The 21,456-nt window shown below is 42.5% G+C and overlaps 1 protein-coding gene across 1 annotated transcript in view; it reads left to right on the plus strand.

The window, feature by feature from the left end:
* The first annotated feature begins 1,500 nt into the window (after window positions 1–1,500).
* The window catches only part of Plekhm3 (pleckstrin homology domain containing M3), a 154,207-nt gene continuing 134,251 nt past the window's right edge, over window positions 1,501–21,456 (plus strand). The window contains exon 1 of the mRNA XM_038339429.1: window positions 1,501–1,621. The gene's annotated coding sequence lies outside the window, so the exon portion shown is untranslated. The remainder of the gene's footprint in view (window positions 1,622–21,456) is intronic.

The following is a 21,456-nucleotide window of genomic DNA, read 5'->3' on the forward strand; positions in this document are numbered from 1 at the left end:
TGGTGGGCCCCTCAAAAACCCAAGAGTTAAACAACATACAGCAGACGCCTTCGTGGGTGTTGGTGTACAATGTAGGTAAAGATTTGGCCCCAATGCAAACTACAGACTGATGGTGTAACTGTGGCGGTCATAGATGATAAAAAACGTCCTATTGTGGTTCAGGATGCTCATAGGTAGGGAGGTTGTCCATACACAGTGACAAGAAGTATATAAGAACTCTTCCTCAACTCTTCTGCGAATCTAAAATGTCTCTAAAAATACAGTCTATTAAAAATAGTGAGGATGATGCTAGCAGACAGCCCTTTGAATGGTGACATGAATTTAACTATTTTGAATTTAGAGGAACAAAATATTCCCAGATGATGACTAGCCAGCAGCTTTTCCAATGAGGTCATCATTGGCTCCCTGTGCTAGTGATGGGAAGATTTAGTCGTTTTTCAAACATGGATTTTATAAAAATGTGTTTGAATTTGTTTTTTTTCAATATAAGGTTTTATACTCTGAATTTGCTTTCAATAATGAAATTCAAGCACACAGGGTGCTGGAATCTTTAACTAGGAGAAAAATTGTTTTTGCTTATATTGCGCTTCTTTGTTTCAGTGCCTTTTAGTGTCTTGACTACAGTCTATATTTTGGACATTCGTCCTAAATTTGAAAAATTTAAAATATAATAATTACCATGTAGGAAATATTATGTTTGGGAGCTATAATATTTTTTTTGCTTGTTTTGTTTTGTTCTTTTTTTTATTTTCCAGACAGGGTTTCTCTGTGTACCCTTGACTGTCCTGTAACTTGCTTTGTAGACCAGGTTGGCCTTGAATTCACAAAGATCCGCTTGCCCTTGCCTCCCAAGTGCTGAGATTAAAGGCGTGCACCACCACCGCCTGGCTTGCTTCGTGACAGGGTCTATCTCACTTCGTAGCTCTGGTTGGCCTGAACTCACAGAGGTCCCCCTGCCTCTGTCTCCCGAGTGCCAATGCTGGGATTAAAGGCATGCACCACTTTACCCAGCCCCTCTTCTTATTCTTGTTAACTGAGAAAACGACTAAGAAGAATGCTGTGATGGAGAATTAGGCTGGAAACTAAAAGAAAGACAGCAGATCCTTGTAAAAGTGGCTAGTCACTGGGAGACTTCAGGAGAGGGGACTCCCACCCTAACCCCATGTGCTATAACTGGAAATCCACAGCCAGGTTAGAGACCTTTTCAACCCGTGTACCTAACTAGACACGAAAAGCAGCTCGTTTCTACTTTTGGAAAGCATTATTTCTGAGATTCTCTTAACTGTGGTAACGGCTGATAGCGGACCCTGTCCTGGTAGGTGATAAAGGCGGTGTAGGAAACAAAGCGATAAGGAGATCAGGCCCCGCCCGGCCGCCCGCTCCTCCCGCAGGAGGGGCCGGTCCTCGCGGCCTGGAACCCTGTGTGTCCGGGTCTGGCTGCCGGTCTGCCGCGGGGAAGCATTTGAGAGTGGGACCGCGAGAAGCGGCTTGTAAACAGAGCCGGGCCGGGATGGTCGGCGGCTGGGGCGGAGCGGCTGGCGGTGAGCAAGGCGGGCTGCCTGGGTCGGGGCCCTGCCGGGAGTCGGCTGCAGGCCGCGGGGGCGACCAGACCCAAGCCTCGGTGAGCAGCCGCCTCGCTGCGGCGCCGGGAGGGCGGCCGGGCGGGCGGGGCGCGGAGGGGGGCGGGATGACACATCCCGGGAGCATCCTGGGGTCGCGGGGATGCTTCCCACGCACGGCTTTCTGCTGTATTTCCAGTGGAGGTAGCACTTCGCTTGTGGGTGATGACAGGACCCTCTGTTTATTTTTGTGAATCAAATAAACGTAAAATAGGAAGTAACTGAATAAGGCGATCCTGTTCTCTGCGTTGTCTTCTGGGAACCCCTCCTCAGTGATCATAGAAACCAAGCCCCAGCCGAGCTTTTAGCCCCAGAGAAATGTGACGGTTGTTCTCCCTGTTGACTCTGCCCGTTTTGAATGTATAGTAAATGACGCCACAGGACTGATGACAAATTGGTCTGTATGAAAAGCTAACTAAGCCGAAACAAAACAAAAACAAATAACGAGATAAGGAGTTCTGAGGCCCACCCCTTAAGCTGAAACAATTCTGCTGACTTTGAATGACAAATAGAGACTGACCTATACGTATAGTTTGCCTTTTAATTTAACAGGTTAAACAGATTGATTATGTTGTTGTAAATGTATTTAATTATTTTTCTTCTATCCATGGAACTATAGAGAAAAATCTTGATTTTTTCCTTTAAAATATTTTTAATAATAAATTGTGATTTGTATTTATACAGCATTATAGAATAGCACAACTTATAAGTGATTTGCTTAAAATAAAATGCCAAGTAGTTTTTGTTTCATTTTCTGCAAGCAAATACCTTGGCAAAAATTAGTTCTTTAAAAGGTCAATAGACATGTGTTACCTTGGTAACATAATCTAACTTTTAACTAAGAGCCAAATATTAGGTTAAATTGACAAGAAGTGTGTAAATGTCATGCACCAAGAAATAACATCCATGTCTGATGTGTTTGTCTCTATAGTAAATACTTTCACAATGCCATGGTTTTAGCAGGATCTTTAAAGCCACATTACCTCACCTTAAATTCTTGTTTGATCATTTTGTCATTGTGACATCCTGGGAAGTTTACTCAATTCTGCTGTTTCCTAATCTGTAGACTAGGAATAATAGCCACCTCATCAAAGATTTAATGAAGATTAAATATGTATGCTTTTTTGAGACAGAGTCTCTCTCTATGTAACCCTGTCTAGTCTGGACTATGTAGACCACTCTGGCCTCGAACTCACAGAGATCCATCTGCCTCTGCTGGGATGTGCCACCATGTGTATCATTGTAATATAACATAGTCAGGTAGTAATGTCTTAATATGCATCGGTTCTGGGGATAAGCAGAATTTATGGGAAGAAGGACAGTTTGGAATTACAGCTGTCCCAGAGTCTCAGGTCTCAATGCACGTGCCACCGTGCCTGACAAGTTGATAGCTTTTAAAGTGCCTGGAACAACAGCTGGAGTAGGTGTTTGATGACTGCTCAAATATTCCAGTATTAAACAGCAGATTTGTAATTATCTCGTGTTGGGGAAGGGATGGAAGAGAAAGTTTTTGTTGAATGAGTAGAGAGTTTCAGTTCTACAAGATGAAAAGACCTGTGGAGATTGGGTTGTATGATAATGATGACTACACTTAGGAAGAGTTACGATGGCACATTCTATTTTTGGGTATTTGACTGCAATTCGTCTCAGCACCACCAGTGTTCACAGCGTTGTACACAGAACGCTTTAGCACCACACAGCAACCTCTGCTGCTGCGAAATGTGGCTTGTCACACTTTGTTAGCTTCGTACAGTGAAGATTTATCATAAATCACACAAAAGGTCATAAATATCGACACCTAACACTCTAGGACAGTCGTAGTTCCAAACTGACCTTCCAACAGTTTGCTAATCCCCAGAGCCTGTGCACATAAGGCATTACTACCTGACTATTTTATATTACATGGCACACATGAAATTGGAATGGTGAGGTCATCAAGGTGGGTCTAATCTAATCACAAATGCAGAGCTTTCTGTTGCTGGGAAATCAGAAGACGCAACTTTAAAGGTTTAAAGATGGATGATAGTGTTGAGCAAGAATTTAGGCAGCCTTGAAGAATTTGGAAAACCTAAAACTACCAAGAGTGGCCTTCAGACTGACAACCAGCAGGAAACAAAAAATCCTTGGATTTTTGTCAACAATCCAGGTAAATTTGAAACAGAATTTCTAGATAGGCACCCAGCCAAGCCAACACCTTAGCGACTATGAGATAAGAAATTTTGTTTAAAGCAATCCAGAGTGTGAAAATTTGTTGTGTCATGATAGAAATACATAATCTAGCAGAAAAATGGTCAAAAAAATTAAACAGACTGTTACAGTGTGGGTCTGGGATATCCCCAAAGGCCTGTGTACTAAAACCTTAGTCGTCCTAGAAGCATTTGAAAGGGGTGGGGCTTCTGAGATGTAGGAAGTCTTCAGGATATTGAGGGAATGACAGCAAAGGGAGCTGTGGGCTCTGGATCCTCCCTGTTGGTTGCTCAGTGTCCTGCCATGTTCTCTGACTTTATGTGCTGCCCTGCCACTGTCCCAAATATAATGAGACCAACTGATCATAGACTGAGTGCTTCACAGCTCTGGGTCAAAATTAACCCTTTGCACGCTGATTACTGTGGAAACTTCATTATGGCAATAGAAAGTTAACACTCTATCATAGGAATAGAATTAAATAGATAATATATTAAATTGAGCTCTATCTCTTAATCAAAGAAATAAAAATGGAAGCAATAACAAGGTAATACTTTTCCAGCTCTCAAATTATTATAGATTTCAAAGAGTTTTAATTCTCACGCCAAATAGTATGTCATGAAGCAAATATTCTCAGATGTCATGAGAGGCAAGCAATTAGCACAGCCTCTCTGAAAAGCACGTTGATCAAATCTATAGAAAGCCTCAGCAATGCTCCTTCCCTTTGATTTAGCAGTTCTTCTTTTAGAAGTCCAGAGGAATTTATGAGAGTAGTTAAGTTCAACATAATGCTGAATATGCCTTTTATGTAGGAAATTGGCAGTAGTCTAAGTGCCTAGTAACAGGGGTCAAACTATGATTCCATCAAAAGATCTGACAAAATACAAATATTAAAAAGATATTTATACCAGACAGTGGTAGTGCTCGCATGATGTGGGATTCCCCTCTGTATGCTGTAAATACCATTGGTTAATAGAGAAACTGGCTTGGCCTGATAGGGTAGAACAGAACTAGGTGGGGAAAACTAAACTGAATGCTGGGAGAAAGGAGGCAGAGTCAGAGACAAACATGTTGAAACCTTGCTGATAGGCCACAAGCCTCATGGTAAAATATAAAATAATGAAGATGGGTTAATTCTAGATGTAAGAGCTAGCTAGCGATAAGCTTAAGTAATTGGCCAAGCAGTGATTTAATTAATATAGTTTCTGTGTGGTTATTTTGGGAATCTGGGCAGCCGGGAAATGAACAAGCATCCTCCTTCCTACACACGCATTTAATATCAGCACTCAGGAGGCAGAGGAAGCTGGATCTCTGTGAGTTCAAGACCAGCTTTGTTTACAAAGAGTTCCAGAACAGTCAGCGCTATTTCACAGAGAAACCTTGTCTCAAAAAGCAAAACAAAAAAGATACTTATGAAGAATTTTAATAATGGGAAACAGTTCAGTCATTGCTAAGTGGGAAAGATGACAGAGAACAATATCTACATGTTTTCAACCAACTTACATCTCTTTTCTTTTCCCTCTCTTTCTCTTTTTTTCTTTGCTGTAGAGTGCTTTCTCTCCTGATAGAGGGGGAATAAAAGTTGTTTATTTTGCCTTTATTCTTTTTCAAAACACTGACATGTACTTGTATTTTTAATAACCACACAAAGATCAATAAGTGCTTCAAATTTGTCTACATTATGAGGAATACTGTTATACCATGTCATGAGCCCCCAGAGACCACCAGGAGTCCAAGTTTGTATACAAAAGCAAAAAGCCTTTATTGTGAGCTCGAGCTCGGGCTCTCTGACACAGTTGGATGAAGGAGACATTTTTATTGTACTGGAACCCATTTTGTAGATAAATCAGGCAACAAGTGTCTGTGAAACAGCTAGAAAAGATTTGTATCTTGGAGACATAGCAAAAGCTATGGCTTTGGGTTAGCCTGATGAAAAACATCTTTAAGTCTGTACTTAGAAGACAACAAAAGGAAATTTAAAATCTTGAGCTCGTGACTGAATAGTGAGTACTCGGTGCTGTATCAGTTTTGCTTGAACTCTAAGCCTGTGAGATCCCAGTGTAGCAGTATACTCTCAGTCAGATTTGCATCATACAGTGCCCTATAAGATTAATGTCCAAGACCAACTGTCCTATCAAGCTTTCCTAGTTCTTTGACAGTTAAGGAAATGTACAGAAAAATGTAGCCAGAAAAACCTATGGTACTTGCCTTTCAACATAGTTATACCAAGCCAGTTTCATAGTTTTCTGTAATTTTTTGCATTATGTTTATTAACATTTGACATTTTACATATAAGCCAATTTAATTACTATCTTTTTAAACATATTTTTACCAGAGATAAGAATAGTTACTATTGAGAACAGCCATTTGCATGGTATGTTCCTTTAATACAAAGTTACATCTGAAAACTGTTTATTCTTTAATATGAAGCTTGTGAGCAAGGCAAATCTGTTTGCCTTTTTTTTTTTTTTAACAAGAGACCTAGATGTCTAGCTGACAAAGCTACCGTTAGCTTAGCCGCCAGTGTCAGAGATCTGAGAAGGATAAACCAAAATGACAGAGGCTAATTTATTGTATTTATCTAGACAGACATCCCAGGCTCCTGTGATCTTTATGGCAATGAGGTTAGAGGTATCAGGACGGCAGTCTTGGCTGCCAGGCCCAGAGGATGAGAGGCTTTGCTGTGGAGCAGGAATATGGGGAGATTGACTTCATTGTGCCTAGGCAAAGTGGGGGCATCAACTCTCCAGTGTCCTGCTTATCCACAGTTTGGGCTGACTCTTGGCAGAAGGTGAGACACTGGGGCGATCTCGCCCAGTGGTAGCATGTAAATGGAGTCTGTACTTTAGTTTCCCGGCCACTCAGACTCGAATAATCACAGAGAAATATTAATTACAACACTATTTAGCCAATGGACCAGGCATATTTCTAGCTGACTCTTAACATCTTAAATTAACCCATTTCTACTAATCTGTACATTGGCATGAGGCTATGGTTTACCAGTAATGTTCTGACATCTTTTTCCTTTGGCAGCTACATGGCATCTGTCTGACTCTGCCTTCTTTCTCCCTGCATTCAGTTTTTTCCTACTTACCTATATTCTGCCCTGCTATGGGCCAAGTAAGCTTCTTTATTAACCAGTAATAATAAAACATATTCATAACATACAAAGGGGAACCCCACATACCATTACCATAATTGTCCATTGCTGTGTCCATTGTCTTGGAGACCTTGGGAGTCACTGCTAGGATCTGAGTGTCTGTCTGTCATAAGTTTAAATATCTTCAACGCCATATTCAACAAATCTCTGACAGTTTGACGACTTAAGTCAAACAATTTCTATTTGTTTTTTAGTTATTTGTTTTAGACTATACCTTGAAAACATAAGAGTCTAGATAAATTTTTCCTGTTCTTGATTACATTAGTCCTTAGAATGACTTTAAATATAGTTCTTAACGTTTCAAGACTTAATCATCTTTAATAGTTTATAATAAAAATAACAATTTCTGAATTGAAGGTCTTTTTAGTATCAAGATAAGACTTTTTATTTATGAATATAGTCTACTAGCAGACTGGAAATATCTCTGATCTTTAGTGCACCATTATAGAAACGTAACGGTTTCTTGTATGACTCAGTTTGCCAGAATAAGCATGGCTTCACACTGCTAACAAAAACAAAGAGGTCAGACATACATCTTTAAACCAGTTCTTGTAAACTTGACTCAGTCATAAGAGAGACATTCTTTAAGCCAGTGGTTTTTAGCTTTTTGTGGTGCATTGCTATACAAACATTTGACAAGCAAGTGACTCTAGGCTACTCGTGTCTAAAGGTCCTGAACCCCAGAGTCTTGAGGTTCCAAGTTGTTTTCCAGACAGTTAAAGTCACTGTCTTATTGCATCACAATGGAGACACATCCCAGGCCAGTGACAACCCTGGGAGTTTGGGATTCCAGTGTAGTATTGAGTCTTTCTTGGGGTGAGCCTTTGAACATTAACACCATGTTTTGAGGTTGACATATTTCAGTTCAAAACCAGTCATGAGCAGAGCTAAAGGGGTTAAAAAGCAAGGTTAGCACATTTGAATATTTGCCCAGCACTGTAGACTTTGATGGATTAGATCTTTGTTTTGAGGCTACCTATGTAGTCTTTTGATGATCAACCCTGTGTTAAAGTTTTGAGTTAATCTTTTTGTTACAAATATTACAGAATTCTAGCCATGTCCGATAAATTTACAAACCAGTATTTTCTTAGCTGCTCTGCTCTTGCTCCTCCTATCCACCAGTTTTTGACCCCAGACATAGAGACTTTAAAAGCAAGTCTGGATCTGAAAAATGGTGGGCCATACCCCAATTCCAGAGCCAGCTCGTTAATTAACAGAACAGTTCAAAACAACTTTAATATTATCTATACCCAGGTGACATTTGGATCCCTATTACATTAGTTCCAATGGCCAGAATGCCCAGACAGAAATTTTAAGCTGGGGAGGGGGGTGGTGGAGATGGGGGCTGGCTGCAACAGTAACGGCTGAATTGTAACTGAAACGTACAGAACACAGTAAACTCATTCATTCAAGCCCAGTCAGACATAAGCATGCAGTGGCCACATTTATACTTTCAAATATTAAATCAGACAGACAACATTATTTTAAACCTTTGTAGCTATAATTTTAAGGAGGGGCGTCTTGTTACCTGTTGGTTCCAGTTCTCACTGGCACTGGAGAAAGCTGCCGGTTAGACCAAGTACCGTTCTGCAACCACACATTGTTATTCAATTATCTTAAGCTGCGGGGGGGGGGGGGGGGGGGGGGAGTGGTGATACTCATTTTAAAGGAGCTGAGGTCCGGTTCAGCACTCCCATAACAGAGCCAGCTTGTCAGTTTTTGTCAAAGAACTGCCTTTTAAAAAAATGAAACACAGAGCAACAATTCAACAACTAAACAAAACTACAGATAAAGTGACAGACATGGACATACTGCTCCTCTAAGGACAACCAGTTCTATGCAGCATTCACGAGAGGGAAGAGATTTATTTTATCTGGTTATCTTGAGTAGAGTAACTAGTTTATAATTGAATTCAAACTAAAGCTGCCTTGTTTTGTATTATCCAGTTTACTTGTAGGTAATTAGTTAATTGGGAAATGGGTCAATACACACATCACTGTGCTGTCTGTATTGTGATAAAAACCTTGAACAAGACACCAACAGTCCTTGACTTTGTGAATCTCACAGTTTGTTAGGGCGGACAGGAGAGCAGGCCCTGTTAGGGTGCATCTGACCTAATAATGAAGGCCATCAGGATGCTGTAGGGGAAGATAAGGGCAGGTCCAAAGCCACTGGGGTGGGAAACCTTGGGAAGAACAGTGCTGGTAAAGAGGTTATAAAGGTGGTGGAGGAAAAAGGACTTCCAGGCAAAGAAACAGAGGGATTCTAATTTCTATAAATTCTTTATGAGACAGGATGGGATCGTGGTAGGAGCATAGAGAGAAATTTAAGAACTGAGGGCTGGGAGGAACGTGGTGTGGGCTCTCCTGGGTAATGTCTATGCAGAAGGAAACAGGGTTTTGATTTTTTTATTAATATTATTTTACATACCAATCCCGGGGTTTGATTTCTGAAAGCCCACTTGGGTGGCAGTGTGGTGAATGGGTTAGAACACTGCCTGGAGGTTTGGTAGTAGAGAAAAAGAGCAGTGGGTAGGTTTGGTGGATACCACAGAGGTAGGCTTCATGGGGCTTGCTAATTTGTGTTGGTCGCTGGTGAGTCAGCTAGAAATGCCAGAGTGGATATTCATCTTTATTAGGGGATGTGTCCTTTTCTTTGTAGCAGATGTTTGGAGGAGGCAGCCTCGAAGTAAAACAAGGAGTTGGTTGTGAATTGTAGGAATCAGGGCATATATAAAAAGTAGTTACAAATAGTGTAACTGGAGCTCATGAGAATATTCTGTTCCCCACCTTCCACGTGGATTGTAGCTAAAGCCACAGACACGGAGCATGTCATGAGGGAGGATGGAAGAGATACCAGGCAAGAGGCCTGTGCAGTGTTATCAGCTGAGCACAGGAACGGGAGAGAAGAATGTCCATGGACAGAGGCGGAAGGCAGAGGTGGCTGTGCCAGTGGATTCTTGAGGGCAGTGCAGAGTTGACCTTATAGGTCACACTGCCGAGTGCCAGTCAGTCACTGTAAGGCTCCTGGATTCGGCCATCTAGAAATGGCCAGAGACCTCTGCACGTAAAGTTTCACCTGGGCAGAACCAGACTGCTCACTGTGGGAGAGTGGATGGGGTGGTGAAAAGTAAAGCCTGAAAGTATAAAGATGAAAAATTCCCAGAAATACAGATCACAGAGAAAGGAGGAATGTTGCCTGTGTGTAGAGAGGCTTAGAATGCAGGAGAGGACCTGGTTGTAGTTCTCCTTGGGGAGAGCTCTCCTTTTGTTTTTATTTTAAAAACTTTGCATACTGCATATTTTTGATCATATTCTTTTCTCTCCCTACTTTCTCAGATCTTCCTCATCTCCCTACCCACCCAACTTCATGCTTTCTCTCCCTCTCTTTGAGAAACCCGTAAGTCAGAAAACAAGAAAACCTAGTGAGATAAAAACACCGAAAGAAAAAGTGCAAAGATAACAAACATGGGGTCATCTTGTTAGCCCTAGAGTGTGGGTGATATGCTCAGTGATGCTCTGTTGGAGAAAACTGATTTCCCTTTCCCAGCCGCCATCAACCACACATAGCTTTTTGGGTAGAGGTGAGACTTGGTATCCACTTCCCCTCTCTGTGCTGGGATTTTTTTTTTTTTTTTTTTTTTGTCTAGTTTGAACCTGTGTACCTCTCGCGTGCCTGTCACAGTCTCTGTGCATCCATGTGTACATCAGTCCTGCTGTGTCTGAAAATACTCTTTGTTTGGAGTCTTCCTGCCTCCTTTTTCACAGATCCCTGAACCTGTAGGGGTGGGTGCTGATGAAGACATCTGTCTCATCTAGGGATGAGCGCCCCAGAATCTCACTCTCTTGCCTGTTGTCCGGCTTTGAGTCTCTGTGTTGATTCCAGTCGCTGCAGAAAGCTCCCTGCTGCAGGCTGAGTGATGCACTGACCTGAATCTGTAAGGCTCTTTGAATGGTGCGTGCGGTGCATGCGCCACAGAACCTCCACTTCAAGGCCCCTGCTGCCTTTCACTCTGCAGAAGGAGTGCATGAGTAGATGAAGGCTTTCTGTCAGAGCTGTGAAGCAGATCACCACCACCACTCTTTCTCTAGCTGGTGTAAAGATCAGAGAGGATGTGGTGATCCTTTCCTTGGGAGCAGATACCCAGGGGCATCTTGTACCCTGCTTTGGGGTTCATGAAGCATAGCATTCTGGTATTTGGTTTGCACTCCACAGCCTTAAAAGTATTTGTCCTATACTTTGACAAAGTAACTGAAGTTCAGGTTCAAGAGGTTGGCTCCAGATCACACTCCAGTAACAGTGCATAGAAAACTGAGCCCCAAGCCTGCAGCTCTAGATCTTGTAGTCCATGTAGGTGCCCTTCACAGGAGGCTCACCTGCGGTGCTGTCCATGTAGGTGCCCTTCACAGGAGGATCACCTGCGGTGCTGTCCATGCAGGTGCCCTTCACAGGAGGATTACCTGCGGTGGCTGTCCTTTTGTTTTGTTTTTGATGAGTGGAAGTATTAAAATGGGCATAGTTTTAGTTCATTTAAAATAAGACTAAATGTTATCAGTCATTTTTTTGTTTTGTTTGGACTTTATATATGCATAAAGGTAACTTTAAGTTAGCTTTAAAAGGAGGTTGTTTATTTGAACATGCTTTAATAGTTAAAATATGCTTGTGTTATCTGTAGTAGCATCCAGTTTGAAAATATTTCTTTTAATTCTTTTGGCAGAAACCTTTGAGCGTTCCTTTAAGCAAACTTTTTTACAACTGTTTCTATTTGTTAGCTGAATGAAAATGTTTTCTTAGGGAAACAGTAAGAGGCTGGCAGTTGGGGCTATGTAAATACTTTTAACAGCACTTGAAGCTTTAATATAATTAATCTTAATCAATAAAAACCAGGAGTCAAATATTGAGGGAAGAGCTGGGCGGTGGTGGCACACACCTTTAAGTCCAACACTCGGGAGGCAGAGGCAGGCGGATTTCTGGGTTGGTGGCCAGCCTGGTCTACAGAGCTAGTTCCGGGACAGGCTCAATAGCTATAGTGAAACCCTGTCTTGAAAAACAAAACAAAACAACAACAACAAAAAAGAATGTGGAAGATCAAAGTGGGAGATCAGAGAACTAGGAGCAACTGCCAGTTGCTTCCTATCTGTCTTACTCCTTGGTCCAAAAGGAGCTGAGATACTTTCTGCTTTCTACACCCCACCTTACCACTTCCTGTCTCCAGTTCCCAGTGCTGGGATTAAAGTTATGTGCCGCCATTGCCCAGCTTCTGTGGTTAACTAGTGGCTAGCTCAACTTTCTGATCTCCAGGCTGTAACACGATTAATAAAAACCCAAAGAAAGAAATTGGGGTTCAACCTGAAGGTCAGAAAAGCAAAACAACCAGCCACCGACTCTTACCTCTACCTCAGTCCGAAATGGAGATATTGCTTCCAGGAATCGCACAGTGAGACTGACTGAGAGCGGTCTCCTCCCCTTTTATATTCCTCTCTGGAGCTGGTATTAAAGGCGTGCACCACTACCTCCTGGTTTCTATGGCAAACTAGTATGGCTTCTGGGATTAATTTAAAGATGTGTGTCACCACTGCCTGGTCTGTAAGACTGAACAGTGTCGCTGTTTGACTCTCTGATCTTCCAGCAAGCTTTGTTTGTTAGAATACAAAGGAAATATCACACAACAAACACTTAAGTGAAGTCACAGTTATTGTACCCTCACAGACATTCCAAGTAGTGTGTCCAAAGGTCACACTGAGAATTGAGACTTAGCTCTTTAGTAGAGAACAACTTTTAATTCTGTTTGTTCAGAGACTTCTCATATACCATTCCCTTGGAGAATTTAAATGACACAAAGATTATAGACTTTATTTATTTATTTATTTATTTATTTATTTATTTATTTGCAAATTAGGTATCAACTATTTCTCTGGGTAAAAGGATGACAGTTATCTGGTAACTACCTGGGCCATGGGATTAACAAAAAAAAAACAATAAAAGATAAATATTAGTTATAGTTGCTGATGTTTGACACTGAAACTGAAGCACCATGTACAGAAACGTTAGTCTCATTTAGGGTCATTAAGTGGCTTTCAGTTGCATATAGGACTATGCATTTAGTGTTGCTTTTACTCAGGCATATTACTCAAGACCACTTCATCTCTTTAAGTTTCTGTTCCTTGTCAAGTGGTAATAATAATATCAGTTCCTAAATGACTTGTTGGGAGGATTTATGACTCTGTACTCACAAGGAGCTTGCTGTAATGCCTGCCCCTTAATAAGTAAGAAGTAAATATTAGCTATCTATTATTTGTCATTGGTCTTAGGCATTATAAGAACTGTATTTTATTTTTAAACATTTGTTAAGCCACCTTTAATTTTGCCTAAGTCTACCCATACTGAAAGGGACCTCCACAAGATGTCTGTAAAGAGCACAGTACAGCGGTGGGCAGGACTCCCTGAAGAAGGTGTTCAAGTGTTAGCTCTACAAACTTATCATCGTGATACAGGGTCAGATCAATTGGCTATCAGTCAGTCAGGTCCCTAGAATTTATACATTGCACAACTGGGATCTTTTTGTTTGCTTGTTTGTTGTGATCAGGTTTCGTGTAGTGTAGGCTGGTTTCAAACTTAATGTGTATGCTGCAGAGGCTAGCCTGAAACTCCGGACCCTCCTGCAGAATTGTTTTGGGAAAACCCATTCCACATTAATGGTAATGGTTCATAATAAAATTAATTTGAGGGGCTAGAGATGGTTCAGTGGTTTGAAGCAGATACTGCTCTTCCAAGTTTAAGTCCCAGTACCCATGTCAGGTAACTCACAACTACCTGTAACTCCAGCTGCAGAGGATCTGATGCCCCTGACCCCATGGGTACCTGTTCTCACATAGAGGATCTGATTCCCGTGACCCCATGGGTACCTGTTCTCACATAGAGGATCTGATTCCTGTGACCCCATGGGTACCTGTGCTCACATAGAGGATCTGATTCCTGTGACCCCATGGGTACCTGTGCTCACATATATGTACCCACATGGAACACACACACAAAACAAAAACAAAAATAAATCTTAAAAAAAGAAACGTAAGGCCAATTAGAAGGATGAAAAGATAGCCCCTGCTGCTCTTAGTATTTCAAACCTTTTCCTCTGCCCTAAATGACAGGCAAGGATTTTCTGGCCTTGAGGTCGTTTAGAGCTGGAGTCCTGTTGTTTGTGCTTATCTTTTCTTATCTTTGAAGTCTGAGAGGGTGTTTTGTCTGCCCTTGTCTGCTGTGCTTGCTTCCTGACTACAGTGGTCAGAGGCTGATTGATAGCCAAGGTCAGTGTCATAGATTAAGTCCTAAAAGGAGAAAGGCGGTTCATGGACGCCTCCTGCCACCATTGAACGTGTCTGTCATTTCAGACAGTGTGAGGCACCTTTTGCATAGCACTGGTCTGGAACTTCTGAGGAAACAGCAAAGACCCAGCCTCGCTTTTTAGCACATTAAAATATAACAGAAAGAAAAAGCAAAAACAATTAAGTACATCTCATAACATTCTTTTTCAGCCCCCTGAAGCTGGTAGCTAGGTAACTTTTCAAATTCCATGTTTGCTTTATTTAGTGTGGGTGTGTTATGTGTTTGTTTCTTTCTTTTTTTTTTTTTTTTTTTTTTTGGTTTTTTGAGACAGGGTTTCCCTGTAGTTTCTAGAGCCTGTCCTGGAGCTAGCTCTTGTAGACCAGGCTGGCCTCGAACTCAGAGATCCGCCTGCCTCTGCCTCCCGAGTGCTGGGATTAAAGGCGTGCGCCACCACCGCCCGGCCATGTTTGTTTCTTTTGTCTTTGGCTTCTATTATTCCTGATATTTGCCCGAGAAAAATCTGTTCCACAATTTTAGCCAAATTAAGCAAGCTTTTTATTAAAATTTTAAATACTGACAAGATGGAATTTGGTCAGGGCCATTCCTGGAAACTGTCCAGCTGAGTGACCCCAAACGTGTCGTCAGGGCTTATATGGACAAAACTCATACTTTCCCATGAGGCTTTGCTGTTATTTTTGAAGAACTACCACTCCCAGAATCCCAGGAGTTTCCTGGACATTAGACAGGTGGGGCTTACAGGTGTTTTAGGGTCTAACATTTACTCCTGGAAGAATGCCTGTGTACACATCATTGTCATTTGACTTCATCTTGTGTATTTTGTCCCTGTGTCCCCTGGTTGTTCAGCCCTTCAAGGGTAGATCCGTGTTTTCTGCCTCCACATCTAAAGTAGTGCTGAATACTTGATCATAGCTTTAGATCCTCCAGGAAAACATACACATACGATCTGCCCTTCTTCTCAACTGAGCTAGCTGTGGTGGGGCTACTGTTTTACAGAGCCTGGCTTTCTGGATGTCACTAACTGGGAAGACTGCTAAAACAGGAGCCTTTTCCTGGGGTCCACTGTTGGTGCTGTGCTCGTTGCCTTCCTTGCCCCACTGAGCGAGCTGGGTGGCTCTGGGCATGGCTGCAGTCTTACTTGTGGCTCTGCCACTGTGGCACCTAAGAGCTCTAAGGTGGTTTGGAAGGTTGAACTTGGGTGGCCCACAGGATTTGTTAATTAGACAGGGATTTCAGAACTTCTTTGTCTTCCCCATGGGACCTTCAGCTGACAATAGATGAGTCATTTTGGTCTCTTTCATCATGGTGAGACAGTCCCATTACTCCTTCCACCTCTCTCTGTTGAGATCACTCTAAGTATTTATTAAAAGGCTCACCAAGCACTTTTTATAAGCCATAGTCTAAACTGTGCATGTGGAAAATGAGTATTTTCAATAAAACCGTGGAATTTCCCCCACAGGTTAACTGAATTTTGAGGTATTATGTGAGAAAAAATGATAGAAATTGCTGCTTATATTTGGAAATACCCCCAACCCCATTTGTGTTCAGAAAATTCCAAATAGGTCTATGAGCCAATGATAATCTTTAGGTCTGAAGGCATTTCCCCAACCCTTCTGGGGTATGATGCACATTTGGGGTTCTTTGTTGTGTTTGTTGTTGCTCTGTGGTCTGTCCCTAGGTGCACCTTGCAGTTATTCCCTGTTGTAGTTAGGGGCAGACTCCAGCAACATGGGTGCTGGCATTAGAGAGGGCTGGCATCCCGAGTCACTGGGAAATAAGATCAGCACATGATGTAAGAGAGGAACCAGAGGTATACTGTTGCAGCTTAAAGAAAGATTTGTTTAGGGACCAAAGAAGGTGTGCAGAGGCAGGGCTGGCGAGCGGCACTTGAAGAGTTGATAGAAGTTTAATGGGTAGAAGTGGCAGAGAGTAGCTTAGTGATGGTTGCCAGCAAAGACTTAGAGTTTAAAAAACATAAAATTTAATGAGTTGTGTTTTTGTTCAGAGCAGAAGAGGTGCATGCAGAAGAATGGGAACACTGGGGAAAGAGACTGAGCCAAGGATACAGAGGCCTGGAATGTCAGGTTAAAGAGTTCATAGGGGGCACTCAGCTAATATTACAGATGAACAATCGAGTGTGGTTAAAATACACGAGTTTAGTTTAGCCATGAAGTAGGCCAGGTAGAAATTTCTTACACTTACCTGGATACATAGGGCCCAGAAGTCAGGTCTGAGTCTGAGAATGAAGGCAGATGTTTAAAATTGCAAGCATACTTAAACTGATTATGTAGCTACAGTCAGTGAAGCTGACTCAGGGATTTGATGAGGAGACTTGAGTTGACGTAAGGGGGAAGTTGAAGAGTAGAGTGCCAGGCACATTAGTTATTTTCTCATGGCTGTGATCAGATACTATTAAGCAACACAGGAAAGGAAGGAAAGATTATTTTGGTTCATCATTTGATAGTATAGTCTGTCATGGTGGGGGAAGTCATATCGGCAGGAGCGTGAAAAGCCGGGTCACATTGCATTCAGCCAGGAAATGGAGATGAATTTTGGCATTCATTTTGCTGTCTCTGTTCAGTTCTCTCTGGGACCCCTGCACATAGGATGCTGTCCCCATTATAGGTTCATCTTCCCACCTCTCTGTAAATGCCGGCAGACTGAGCAAGAGGTCTGTCTCTATGTCCAATTAAGTTGACAATCAAGGTCAACCACACGGGCTGGAGAGACACCTCAGTGAGCACAGGGACTTGCTGCCAAGCCTGATGACCTGAATTTCATTTCCAGAACCCACAGGGTAGAAGAGAACTGACTCCCTTAAGCTTTCCTCTGACCTGTACGCATACTGTAGAGCATGTGTGGATTCATATACAGGCGTCCACATGTACACACACAATAGATTTAAAAAGGATTAGTCACACCAGGGAAGTCTGGGCAAAGCCTCTATGAAGGACTGACTAATACCATCTAGGAGGAAGGCTTTGACAGACAGCAGCAGCTGCGTAAGGAGGGGCCACTAGATGATTGTAGAGGTTCCATGGCGTGTGGCCTGGGCCAGTCATGAGGAATGAGTCGCAGGCCAGTCCCTTTCCTCTTCTCCCCTCGTCTTCCTTGTTATGTTCCACTTCACAAATATTTATGGGTATTTTCTCTTAGAGAATATATTCACGGAGACATTGGTACTGAAATTGGATGTACAGTCTTGATTCCAATTGAATATGGGGCAAACCACCCTTTACTATTCATTTTCTTTCCCTGAGTTGCGACATGTCATATCTATCATTATGTACCAGAATTTCTATGAGCATTGGTCACTATGCAGATACTTTGTATGACCCTAGTGCTCATCTCACAACGTAGTAGTGGTCTGTTCTTGGAGTCTGGATACAATGAGGCCGTTTCATGCTCACTCCAAGCCTATAAAGTGGGGTTCCACATGAGTTCCAAGCTGCATGTCCCCGAGTGCCCTGATCTGCTGCTGTGGGCATGGCTGTGTTCCATCTCATATTCACACTGTCTCTGTACGATTGGTGTGGCTGTGCTCCATCTCGTATTCACACTGTCTCTGTGCAGTTGGCGTGGCTGTGCTCCATCTCGTATTCACACTGCCTCTGTGCAGTTGGCGTGGCTGTGCTCCATCTCGTATTCACACTGTCCCTGTGCGGTTGGTGTGGCTGTGCTCCATCAGCATATTCACACTGTCTCTGTGCGGTTGGCGTGGCTGTGCTCCATCAGCATATTCACACTGTCTCTGTGCGGTTGGCGTGGCTGTGCTCCATCAGCATATTCACACTGTCTCTGTGTGGTTGGTGTGGCTGTGCTCCATCTCGTATTCACACTGTCTCTGTGCGGTTGGTGTGACTGTGCTCCATCAGCATATTCACACTGTCTCTGTGCGGTTGGCATGGCTGTGCTCCATCTCGTATTCACACTGTCTCTGTGCTGGAGAACCATAGAAAGCATTGTGGTTTGTGCTTCAGAAATGTCACTTTGCTAGTCAGGTTTTCTACTGGCTCCATCACATTGTGTAACTCAGAAAACTCCCTGTGAGCTCCAACTTTTGCCAAGGTAGAGAGCATGTGAGAACCCTGAGTACTGACCAAAAGATTGCCATAAGCAGGTGACATGAAGTGTCTTTGGCAGGGAGTTTCTCTTCCCACTCCAGCGGCTTCTGGAACTGCGTGTTCCCAGATCCCTTTCAGCGCTCACTCTGTTCTGACTCAGTTGACCAGCAGCTATCTGTGTGTGCCAGCCTGTGGTATTCCCCATCCCTGCCTCCACCTCTGTATGGGAGGACTGCTGTGTTCAGCCAGTTAATTAGCTTTGCCTAATGGGCATGTGAACAGGAGATTTCCTTATAAGAAAAAAAGGATATCCTGATCTCCATCCTGTTACATCTTGACACATGCATGTATGGGATTCTTTGGTTTGAACTCTTGATTACCACATTGACAAATGGACCTCAATTTTTCTTCCTATAGTAAATGGGAAAAATACTTCCTTTTACAGAACAAATATTCTGTAATTGGGGCTGGAGAGGTGTCTCAGTTGTTAAGAGTCTGTACTGGTCTTCAAGAGGCCGGGCTTTGGTTCCCAGCACCCACATGTCAGCTTACAATTGTCTGTAACTCCAGTTCCAGGGGATCCAGTACCCTCTTCTGGCCTCCTTAGGTATCAGACATCCATGTGATACCAGACATACATACATACAGGCAAAACACTCACATATATATAAAATAATAATTTAAAAAATCAAAAAATAAAGCCCTATAAATCAGTGCATTTGAAAGAAAACTAGTATTAAGTCATTGATTTTGGATCCTGACTTTGCCTATGTTGACCTGATGAGTCTTTCCAGGGAGAGATCAGGAGCCCGTGGTTGATGCAGAGGTGAGGTCCATCCGGTGGAAGCTCCATAATTGTGTGATAGTTTGTATTGTTAAAGGCATGTTGAATCAGCTACCTAGTGAAACATGCAAAACAACTTGGTCCCAGAAAGTTTATTGGTTGCAGGTAACTGAGAAAGGCACCCGGAGGTTAAATGGTTTGCCGCAGGCTTCCCAGCAAGTGTGTGGTTGAGCCAGATTTAGAACAGAGTTCTAATTAGCTCTCGACTCCCAGCGTTGTGCAAAGACTCACCACTCTGCACCCACTCGCTGGAGTTCACTTGCTGGAGGAAGTAGCACTTCATATTTTGACCTGTATGTTGCTGTTGTTGTTGTTATTATTATTACTATTATTATTATAGTTAATTTGAAGCCAAATGAGGCAACCTTTAAAACGCCTTCAATTATAGACGGTGAAGTATACTCAAAGATAGTACTACAAGCAAAGATACAATTCCCAAAAAGTTAAGTCGAGAAAAGGGATTCCCCCAAAACAGCTGATGTAGTGATTGTCGGGGGTGGGGGTAAAGGTACTGAGGCTGGCCTTCAGGTTCCTCAGAGCTTACAATGGAATTTGTGAGACTGGCTGGTCACTGCAGCAAGGAAAACCCAGGGTGTGTGTGAGCCTGAGTTTATGTGGAGAGTTCTCTAGCTTTGACAGAAGTGAGGAGGAATAAAACAGCAGGCAGTGTAAGTTAGGGATGGATGCTCAATATGTATCTGTGAGAGAGAGACAGACAGAGAGACAGAGAATCTTAATGTGCTTTAGCAAAATGATCATAAATTCCAAGCTCTTAGAGCTTGTTTTAGTGGAGAGAAGAAACACTAGCGTTAAATCAGTGAGGAAGTTAAATGATGACATTGAAATACGGCAGGTGCGTAAAGAAAAGGGTGATTGTGGTTTATGCGGGCATGTAGGCTCCGGTGATGGTACATTCTTCCGACATGAGGGAAGTGGCACTTCCTTTTTGTGTTCTTCTTCCTCAAAATGTGTAGCTCTAGTCTAATTATGAAGAAAACATCAAAGCAAACAAACAAAAATCCCATGTAAAGGAGCTGGTAAGTGGCTCAGTTGGCAGAGTGCACGCCATGCAAACGTGAGGACCACGTTTGGGTCCCTAGCATCTACTGGCATGGTTTGAAGATTGTGTCTTCAAGCCGGGCGCACGTGTTTAAGCCCAGCACTGGGGAGGCAGAGGCAAGCAGATCTCTGAGTTTGAGGCCAGCCTGGTCTACAAGAGCTAGTTCCAGGACAGGCTCCAAAGCTACAGAGAAACCCTGTCTTAAAAAAACAAAATAATAATAATAAAAAAGATTACATCTTCAGCATTTGTAAAGCCCTGGATTTGTCCCTTAGTAAAATGTGCGCGTAATGGAGGGATGAAAAGAATGCCTGCCCACAGCCCAACACTACATGCGCATGCAAGCGTGCACATGCGCAGACACACACACTCACACACACTCACCCATGCATGCACACACACTCATGCACACGCGCACAGACACACACACTCACACACACTTACTCATGCATGCGCGCACACACACATACACTCATTCATGCACACCCCCTCCACACTGAATCTGATGGTAGGTAGGTAAAAGAAGAAATGCTGGTAGTCTTAGAAGATTAATTTAATGATCTATTTGATGATATCTCTTCTGTAAATGGGAATCTTGTAATTTGAATATAGTAATTTTTCTTAGTCTCTGATATACAAGATGAAATTAGAAAAAAATCGCATTTCAGATTATTAAAACTTGTTACACAATTCAGGAAACTGAAGCTTGAGACTCAGAAGGACAAACAAATCTAAGCCCTGTTTTCAGCCCCAAACATTGGAAACATTGTATGACGTTCTAACACAAGGGGAAAGAGACTAGTTCATAGTCACCACCGCTGTATAGGGGAAGCTGGCCACAGTTCCCGTGATCTCTATCTATCACTGACATATCCAAAGGGAAGATTTGGGTCTGGGTTAGGGTTCAGTTGGTAGAGTGCTTGCCTGGCATGCTTGAATCCCCGTGTTTGATCTCCAGCATCACCTAAAATCAAGGGTGGTAGGGAACACCTATACCCCAGAGCTGGAGGCTGGGGAATTGGGGGTCAGGATCACTTCCAGTTTTGTAGTGGATTTGAGGTCAGCTTGTTAAATAAATAGAGAAATAAAGTTTGTATATACTAGTTTAATTTATATATACTAAGCAATATAGTTTGGTGCTATTGATTTAAAAATACTTGTTTAATGACCTAAGAGCTAAAAAT

The sequence above is a fragment of the Arvicola amphibius genome, chromosome 8 (genome assembly GCF_903992535.2).
Source record: "Arvicola amphibius chromosome 8, mArvAmp1.2, whole genome shotgun sequence".
Lineage (NCBI taxonomy): Eukaryota > Metazoa > Chordata > Mammalia > Rodentia > Cricetidae > Arvicola > Arvicola amphibius.